This window comes from Callorhinus ursinus, unplaced genomic scaffold (genome assembly GCF_003265705.2).
Source record: "Callorhinus ursinus isolate GAN/ISIS: 27379988/994484 unplaced genomic scaffold, GSC_fseal_2.0 scaffold39, whole genome shotgun sequence".
In the NCBI taxonomy this organism is placed as follows: Eukaryota; Metazoa; Chordata; class Mammalia; order Carnivora; family Otariidae; genus Callorhinus; species Callorhinus ursinus.
The window spans coordinates 7,601,099-7,609,782 of NW_027397101.1; positions in this window are offsets into that span (position 1 = coordinate 7,601,099).

Sequence of the window (8,684 nt, forward strand, 5' to 3'; positions counted from 1 at the left end):
TCCCTCTGCCCCTCCCCCCTGCTCACACATGTGTGCTCTCTCTCTCAAGTAAATAAAAATAAAATCTTAAAAAAAAAAAAGAAATCAAGGTTGGAGAGCTTGGAAAGATGGCAGCCTAGGAGGACCCTAAGCTCAATCCATCCCATGTTTACAGCTAGATATCACTCACATCATGTAAATAAACCAGAGAGTGATCCAAAGATTGGAAGAACAAACTCCACAACTAAATGTAAAGAAGAAGCCACATCTGAGAGGTTAGGAAGGGCAGAAACAGTGGTCAGGAGCTGCCTGCAGGAACGAGGGAACTGCTGGCATGGAGAAGGGAAAGAAATGGTCCTTCACACCAGGAAGCCTACTCAGCAAAGATGAATCACCCTAATATCTGGTGTTGAAAACCAGAGGGACTGAATTCCCTAAGTTTGTATAACCAGCAGGACATGGAGCCTGGAGCTTTAAAAGTCAGCTGACTCAGCATTGGGTGAGTCAGAGGTGAGTGATAGCTGGTCCCTGCCCTTAGAGAGACAACAGCTTGCTGAGAGGCAACAGAGAAGTGACAGCTTGCACAATATCTGTGTTAAATAGGAGGAAGATATGTTTATACTGATTTTGGAGCATGTTGGGAGACTTCCAGGAACAAAGGAGCTGGGCAGGCACCATTTTCCTACCCTGTCCCACAGCATAACACAGGGCCAACTGCGGGACTGTACAGACACTTGCTACCGAACCTGCTAGCAGTGTGCCATGCCCACTCCAAGCTGCTGGCCTCAGCCCTGGGTTCAGCACGAATTTTTGTAACACTGAACAAACACACCCTGCCCAGCCACCAGGTACACAGATGCCTCTCTCACCCTCGGAGTCAATGCCTCCACCTCCACATGCTGCACTCCAGGCAGCCACATGCTTCAGGGGATCCAGCCTAGGACTACCAGCACAGCCCAAATTTTGTTAACACTCCTGCCCTGCCCCTGAGCCCTACTGCAGTCATGTGCCCTCAGAGCCCATCTGCCTGGGTTGCACTAACCCTACAGAGAGCAAGCATAGCCCACAACAAGTACAAAGTTAGCGAAGACATCTAGACTGAAAGAAAAAGACTCAGACACAATAGCAGGATATAAGCAACACAGGAGACTCCCCTGAAGTGCTTCATTCTGGTGAATGGGGGACTGCACTGCAGGGCAATACAAGACCTCTTCTTCATAAAACCAACACTTTTAAGAGCAGAAAATGTAGCTGTAGCTGACTTTCCTAACACAGAGAAACAGACACAAAGAGGTAGACAAAATGAGAAAACAGAGGTCCATACTCCAAATCAAAGAACAGAACAAAATCACAGCAGGAGATTTAGGTGAAACAGAAGTAAGTAATATGCCTGATACAGAATTTAAAGTAATGATCATAAAGATACTCACTGGACTTCAGAAAAGTGTGGAGACAAAAATGAGACCCTTGACAAAGAGATGAAAAATAACATATCAGAGATGAAGAACTCAATAAATGAAATAAAAAATACAATAGATGGAATAAATAGTAGGTTATAGGAAACAGAGGAATGTGTCAATGACCTTGAGGATACAGTAATGGAAAACAATCAAGCTGAACAAGGGAAAAACAAAACAAGAACACTGCATAATGAGAATAGACTTAAGAGAACTCACTCCATCAAATGTAGTAACATTCACATTATAGGGCTCTCAGAAAGGAAAAAGAGAGAAGGGAGGGCAGAAACTGTATTTAAGAAATAATAGCTGAAAACTTCCTGAACCTGGAAAGGGAAACAGAGATCCAGATTCAGGAGGCACAGAGATCCCTCAAAAATTCAATCCAAGGAGGTCCACACCAACACACATAGTAATTAAAATGGCAAATAAATAAATAAATAGGCAAAAAAATAGTGATAAAGAATTTTAAAAGTTGCAAGAGAAAAGAAGACAGTTACATACAAAGATAATTTCATTCAGCTATTAGCTGATTTTTCATCAGAAATTTTGTAGACCAGAAGAAAGTGTCATGATATATTAACAGTTCTGAAAGGGAAGTCTGTGGCCAAGAATATTCTGTCCAGCAAGGCTATTATTCAGAATAGAAGGAGAGATAGAATTTCCCAGACAGGGCGCCTGGGTGGCTCAGTCAGTTAATCGTCTGCCTTTGGCTCAGGTCATGATCCCCGCATCCTGGGATCGAGTCCCACATCAGGCTCCTTGCTCAGCACAGAGCCTCCTTCTCCCTCTTCCTCTGCCTGCCACTCTGCCTGCTTGTGCTCTCTCTCTATCTCTCTGTCAGATAAATAAATAAAATCTTTTAAAAAAAAAGAGTTTCCCAGACAAACAGAAGTTAAAAGAATTCATGATCACTAAACCAGCCCTACAAGCAATTTAGGGGGGACTCTGTGATGGAAAATGAAAACTGTAAGCAAGAGTAAGAAAAACAGGAATCACAAAAATGAAAAAAAGTATATCTATAAAAATCAGTCAAGAGAAGCACAAAATAGAAGGATGCAAATTATGATGCCAAATATCTGAAACATGGAGGAAAAAGAAGAATGAGTTCAAAATTTAGTGACCATCAGCTTAATGTAGACTGATATTTGCAGAAGATGTTATATATAAACTGAATGGTAGCCACAAATCAAAAAATGGTAAGAGGTATTCCAAAAATAGGGATTAAGGAGTCAAAGTATAACACTAGAGAAAACCAGCAAACAATGAAACCATGAAAGAGAGAAAGAGCGGAAAGGATCAGAGAAAAACTACAAAAACAACCACTAAATATGTAACAAAATGGCAATAAATACATATCTATCAATAATTACTTTGAGTGTAAATAGACTAAATATTCCAAACAAAAGACATAGGGTGGTTAACTTTCCAAGACAGCAGAAGAGTAGGAGACCTTAGTTTTGTTTGGTCCCAGGAATTCAGTCAGCTAAATAGCTATCAAATCATTCTGAACACCTATAAACTCAACCAAAGATCTAAGAAAAGAATAGGTGCGACTCTACACATAGAAAAGCAACCACTTTCTGCAAGGTAGGAGGTGTGGAGAAGTGAATCTGAGGTGATATATCAGAAGATAAACCACAGCGGGGGGGCAGGGGGAGACTCCGTAAGCTGGCTATCAGAAGGTGATATAGCAGCAGAGCACAAAATTGGAACTTTTAGAATCTGTTCCTGTGAGGGACATCCCTGCCTGAAAGGTGCTCAGGTGTTGAGCAGGGCAGAATCCTAGGTGGAACAGTGTGGTTTCAGGATCCCTGAGGTCACAGAAAGAATGGGGGTGTCTGAGAGTGGCAGAGTTCCAAGGCATCAGAGCAGGGAAACCAGTTGCAATCAGCAAACCCAGGAGTGGGCTTTCAGCTTGGTGTTGCCATATCCACAAACTGCAGCATGGTCAGAAGACAGCTCTCTGACCAGGTGCCCAGCAAACAGCAGAACATCAGTGAGACCCCTGCTTTCTTCCCCCCAAGAGGAGCAGTACGGGTGCATGCTGCAGGAGTCTGCATGGTTTGGAGACTCGAAACAGGGTCACATGCCTGAGATAGAAATGCTCAGTCACAGGCTGGGTGAGCATGGAGTGCAAACGGAGACCACAGAGACAGGAGTTATTGACTGCTTTTCCCTGAGGGCACATATATGTTTTTCTTTCTTTACAATTTTGAGATGCAGTTTCTTGTAACAAAAAAAACAAAATACACCCAGGATATATTGTATTGCTCTGAACTGTTCATATTCTGTTTGTATCTTTCTTTTTTAAAAAAATTTTCATTCTTACAGTTACATTCTATCCTTTCATTGCATTTAATTTTATTTTTGTACATATACAAGTTTTTCTGTCTTTACAATTTTGGGATCTAGTTTTCTAACAAACAGACCACAATACACACAGGATCCTGTGTATTGCTCTGTTCTCTTCACCTGTCTGAACTTCCCTGGTGGTCTAGTGGTTAGGATTTGGCACTCTCTTCACCTGTCTGATTATATTCTCTCTTTTTTTTAATTTTTTTTCTCAGTTTTGGGTCTCTTCTGATTTGTTTAGTGTATATTTCTCAGGGGTCATTGTTCCCATTTTAGTATTTTGTTTTCTCATCCATCTATACTTCTCTGAACAGAATGACAAGACAGGAAAACTCACCTCAAAAAAGAGAAAAAGAGGCTGTACTGACTGCCAGGGACCTAATCAGTATGGATATAAGTTAGATGTCAGAACTAGAGTTCAGAATAACAATTATAAAGATAATAGCTGGGCTTGAAAAAAGCGTAGAAGACACTACAGAATCCCTTTCTGGAGAAATAAAACAACTAAAATCTAATCAAGTTGAAATAAAAAAAAGGCTATTAATGACGTACAAATAAAAATGGAAACTCTGCTAGGAATAATGAGGCAGAAGAGAGAATTAGTGATATAGAAGACAAAATGATGGAGAATAAAGAAGCTGAGCTAAACAACTACTGGATCAAGAGGAGAGAATTTGAGAGATAAGTGATACCATAGAGCCACACAATATTAGAATAACTGGGATCTCAGAAGAGCAAAGAGAGAGAGGGACAGAAGGTATATTGGAGCAAATTATAGTGGAGAACTTCCCTAATCTGGGGAAGGAAACAGGCATTCAAGTCCAGAAGGCACAGAGAACCCCCCACAAAATCAATAATATAGGTCAACACCCCATCATATAATAGCAAAACTTGCGAATCTTACAGAGTCAAAGAGAAAATCCTGAAAGCAGTTCAGGACAAGAGGTCCATAACCTAAAAGGGTAGGCACATAAAGCTGGCCCCAGATCTATCCACAGAGATCTGACAGGGCAGAAAGGACTGGCAGCATATATTCAGGGTGCTAAATGAGGAAAATATGCAGCCAAGAAAAATCCATCCAGTAAGGCTGTCATTCAAAATAGAAGGAGAAATAAAAAGCCTCCAGGATAAACAGAAACAAAAAGAATTTGTGATCACTAAACCAACCCTGCAAGAAATGTTAAAGGGGATCCTTTAAGTGAAGAGAAAGCCCCAAAGTGAAATAGACCTGTAGGGAACAGAGACAATATACAGAAACAGTGACAATACAGGTAATACAATGGCACCAAATTCATATCTTTAATAGTTACTCTGAATGTAAATGGGTAAATATTCCAAACAAAAGACACAGGGTATCAGATTGGATAAAAAAGCAAGACCCATCAATATGCTGTCTACAAGACTCATTTTATATCCGAAGACAGCTCCAGATTGAAAGTGAGGGGGTGGAGAACCATTTATCATGCTAATGGACATCAAAAGAAAGCTGAGGTAGCTATCCTTAAAATTAGATTTTAAACAAGAGACTGTAATAAAAGATGAGGAAGGACACTATATCATAAAGGGTCTCTCCAACAAGAAGATCTAACAATTATAAATACTTATGTCTCTAAAAGGGGAGCAGCCAATTATATAAACCAATTAATAATACAATTAAAGAAACACATTGGTAATAATATAATAATAGTTGGGGACTTTAACACCCCACTCACTTCAATGGACAGATCATCTAAGCAGAAGATCAACAGGGAAACGAGGAATTTGAATGACACACTGGACCAGATGGACTTCACACATATATTCAGAGCATTCATTTTAAAGCAACAGACTGCACATTCTTCTCAAGTGCACATGGAACATTCTCCAGAATAGATCACATAGTGGGTCTATATACTGGATCACAAATCAGGTTTCAACTGGTACCAAAAGATTGGAATTATTCCAATGTTCAATTCCAGACCACAATGCTTTGAAACTTGAACTCAATGACAAGAGGAAATTAGGAAGGAACACAAATACATGGAGGTTAAAGAGCATCCTATTAAAAAATGAATTGGTCAACCAGAAAATTAAAGAAAAATTTTTAAAAAATTAATGGAAATGAAAATGAAAGCACCAGTGTTCAAAACCTTTGGGATGCAGCAAAGGTAGTCCTAAGAGGGAAGTATACAGCAATACTAGCCTTTCTCAAGAACCAAGAAAGGTCCCAAATACACAAACTAACCTTATACCTGGAGGAGCTGGAGAAGGAATAGCAAATAAAGCCTAAACCAAGCAGGAAACAAGAGATAATAAAGACTAGAGCAGAAATCAATGAAATAGAAACCAAGAGAACAGTAGAAAAGATCAATGAAACTAGGAGCTGCTTCTTTGAAAGAATCAGTAAGATTGATAAACCCCTAGCCAGACTTAACAAAAAGAAAAGACAAAGTACCCAATTTAATAAAATCATGAATGAAATAGGAGAGATCATGTGCAACACCAGGGAAATACAAACAATTTTAAGAACATATTATGAGCAACTATATGCCAACAAATTAGGCAATCTGTAGGAAATGGGTGCAAACTGAAACAGGAAGAAATAGAAAACCTAAACAGACCCATAACCAGCAAGGAAATTGAAGCAGTAATAAAAAATCTCAACAAACAATAGTTCAGGTCCAGATGGCTTCTCAGGGGAATTCTACCAATCATTTAAAGAAGAATTAATACCTATTCTTCTGAAGTTGTTTCAAAAAATAGAATGGAAGGAAGACCTCCAAACTCATTCTATGAGGCCACCATTACCTTGATTCCAAAACCAAAGACCCCATCAAAAAGGAGAACCACAGACCAATATCCCTGATGAACATGGATGCAAAAATTCTCACCAAGACACTAGCCAATAGGATCCAACAGTACATTAAAAGGATTATTCACCACAACCAAGTGGGATTTATTCCTGGGCTGCAAGGGTGGTTCAACAAATCAACATGATTTGTGGTTGAAACAAATCAATAAATGTGATACATCACATTAACAAAAGAAAGGACAAGAACCATATGATCTTCTCCATAGATGCAGAAAAAGCATTTGACAAAATACAGCATCCTTTTTTGATTAAAACTCTCCACAGTGTAGGGATAGAGGGAACATATCTCAATATCATAGAAGCCATATATGGAAAGCCCACAGCAAATAACATTCTCAATGGAGAAAAATTGAGAATTTTCCTCTAAGGCCAGGAACATGACAGGGATGTCCACTCTCACCACTGTTGGTCAACATAGCAAGTCAATTCAATGACTTGAATGCCAAGTCATTCAAATTGACAAAGAAGTCAAACTCTCAATCTTCTCAGATGACATGATACTTTATGTGGAAAACCCAAAGACTCCACCCCAGAATTGCTAGAATTCGTACAGGAATTCAGCAATGTGGCAGGATATAAAGTCAATGCACAGATATCAGTTGCATTTCTATACACTAACAATAAGACAGAAGAAGGAGAAATTAAGGAATCAATCCCATTTACAATCGTACCAAAAACTATGAGTAGTTATTTAACCTAAGTCCTCAGCTGATGAGAACTGTCACATTCCTTTATTCTGGTCATGTTTTGCTTTGTTTGTTTGTCCATAACAGTTACAGAGAGCTGGTGAGTGCTGTTCTGGCCCACTGAAATGCTTCTGGGTTATATACACAGTTGACTCTCAGGGTAGATTATTTTGTCAGGTCAAATCAGCCCGGGTTTCAGTTAGACTTTAGGTAGGTCATATCTACCTTCAAAGAGAAGATTTTGTCTGCCTCTTCCAAATGCACAAAACCCACTCTCCCCAGGGGACAGTTATTTCTGAGTAGTGTGACAGAGAAATCAGGGAGCTTAGTGTTACAGGATTTTGTGTCCCCTTAGCACCTGTGGTTCTTGGTCACACTGCTTCGAAGTCTGGTAGACCAGACTAAGAGTGGTGGGCAGCAAAGCAAAGTATATTGAGCAAGAGAATAAAGCTTCCAGAGAGGGAAGGGGACCTGAGTGGGTTGCCCCTGGAGTTTCTAAGTTTAGGGGTTATTATGAGCTCTTTTGCAGAACTTTCTTAAGCAATCAGGGTGTGCAGAATAATGCCAATCAGAGCTTTGGTCACGTATCTGTCAACTATTAGGTGAATCTCCGCATGATGACGATCTTCTTTTTTTTCCCCCCTGATATCTGGGGGCTTAGGTCTTAACTGCCCTTTGCCCGTGATATTGACAAATGTTTTTGTGGTTGTCTTATTTTAGGATGTTTTGCAGAAGTCATTTCTGTGAAGGTTGCAAAGCAAAATGGCAGTGTGGTCGTAAGCTGCAAAACAGGCTGTCAGTGCTATTTTATTTTAGCTGTCCTGACTCCATATTTTCTTGTTGGGGACCCTGGCCCTGACTACCTAATTGTCCAAATCAATCCTAACATTAGGAAGTTTTTAGGAGGCTTTAGGGATCTTCTATTTCCTCTTTTTGATCAGGAGAGGGTGGGACTAGATGGTCTCCAGGTCTGAGACTAAAGGCTCTTTAACTCTTTGAGGTGGGGATGAGGGAGGGTATATATAGGTGCCCAGTTACATTTGAATTTCAGATAAAATACAAACATTTTTTTTTAAAAAGAATTTTATTTATTTGAGAGCAAGAGAGAGCATGAGCAGGGGGTGGGGAGGCACATAAGGAGAGGGAGAAGCAGACTTCCTGCTGAGCAGGAAGCCCAACACAGGGCTTGATCTCAAAGTTCTGAGGTCATGACCTAAGCTGAAAGCAGATGCTTAACTGATTGAGCCACCCAGCTATCTCACAAATAATTTTTTTAATAAAAATATGTCCCATCTAGTAAGCTGGACATAATTATACTAAAATATATTGCAGGGGATGTAGTTTTACTAAAAAGTA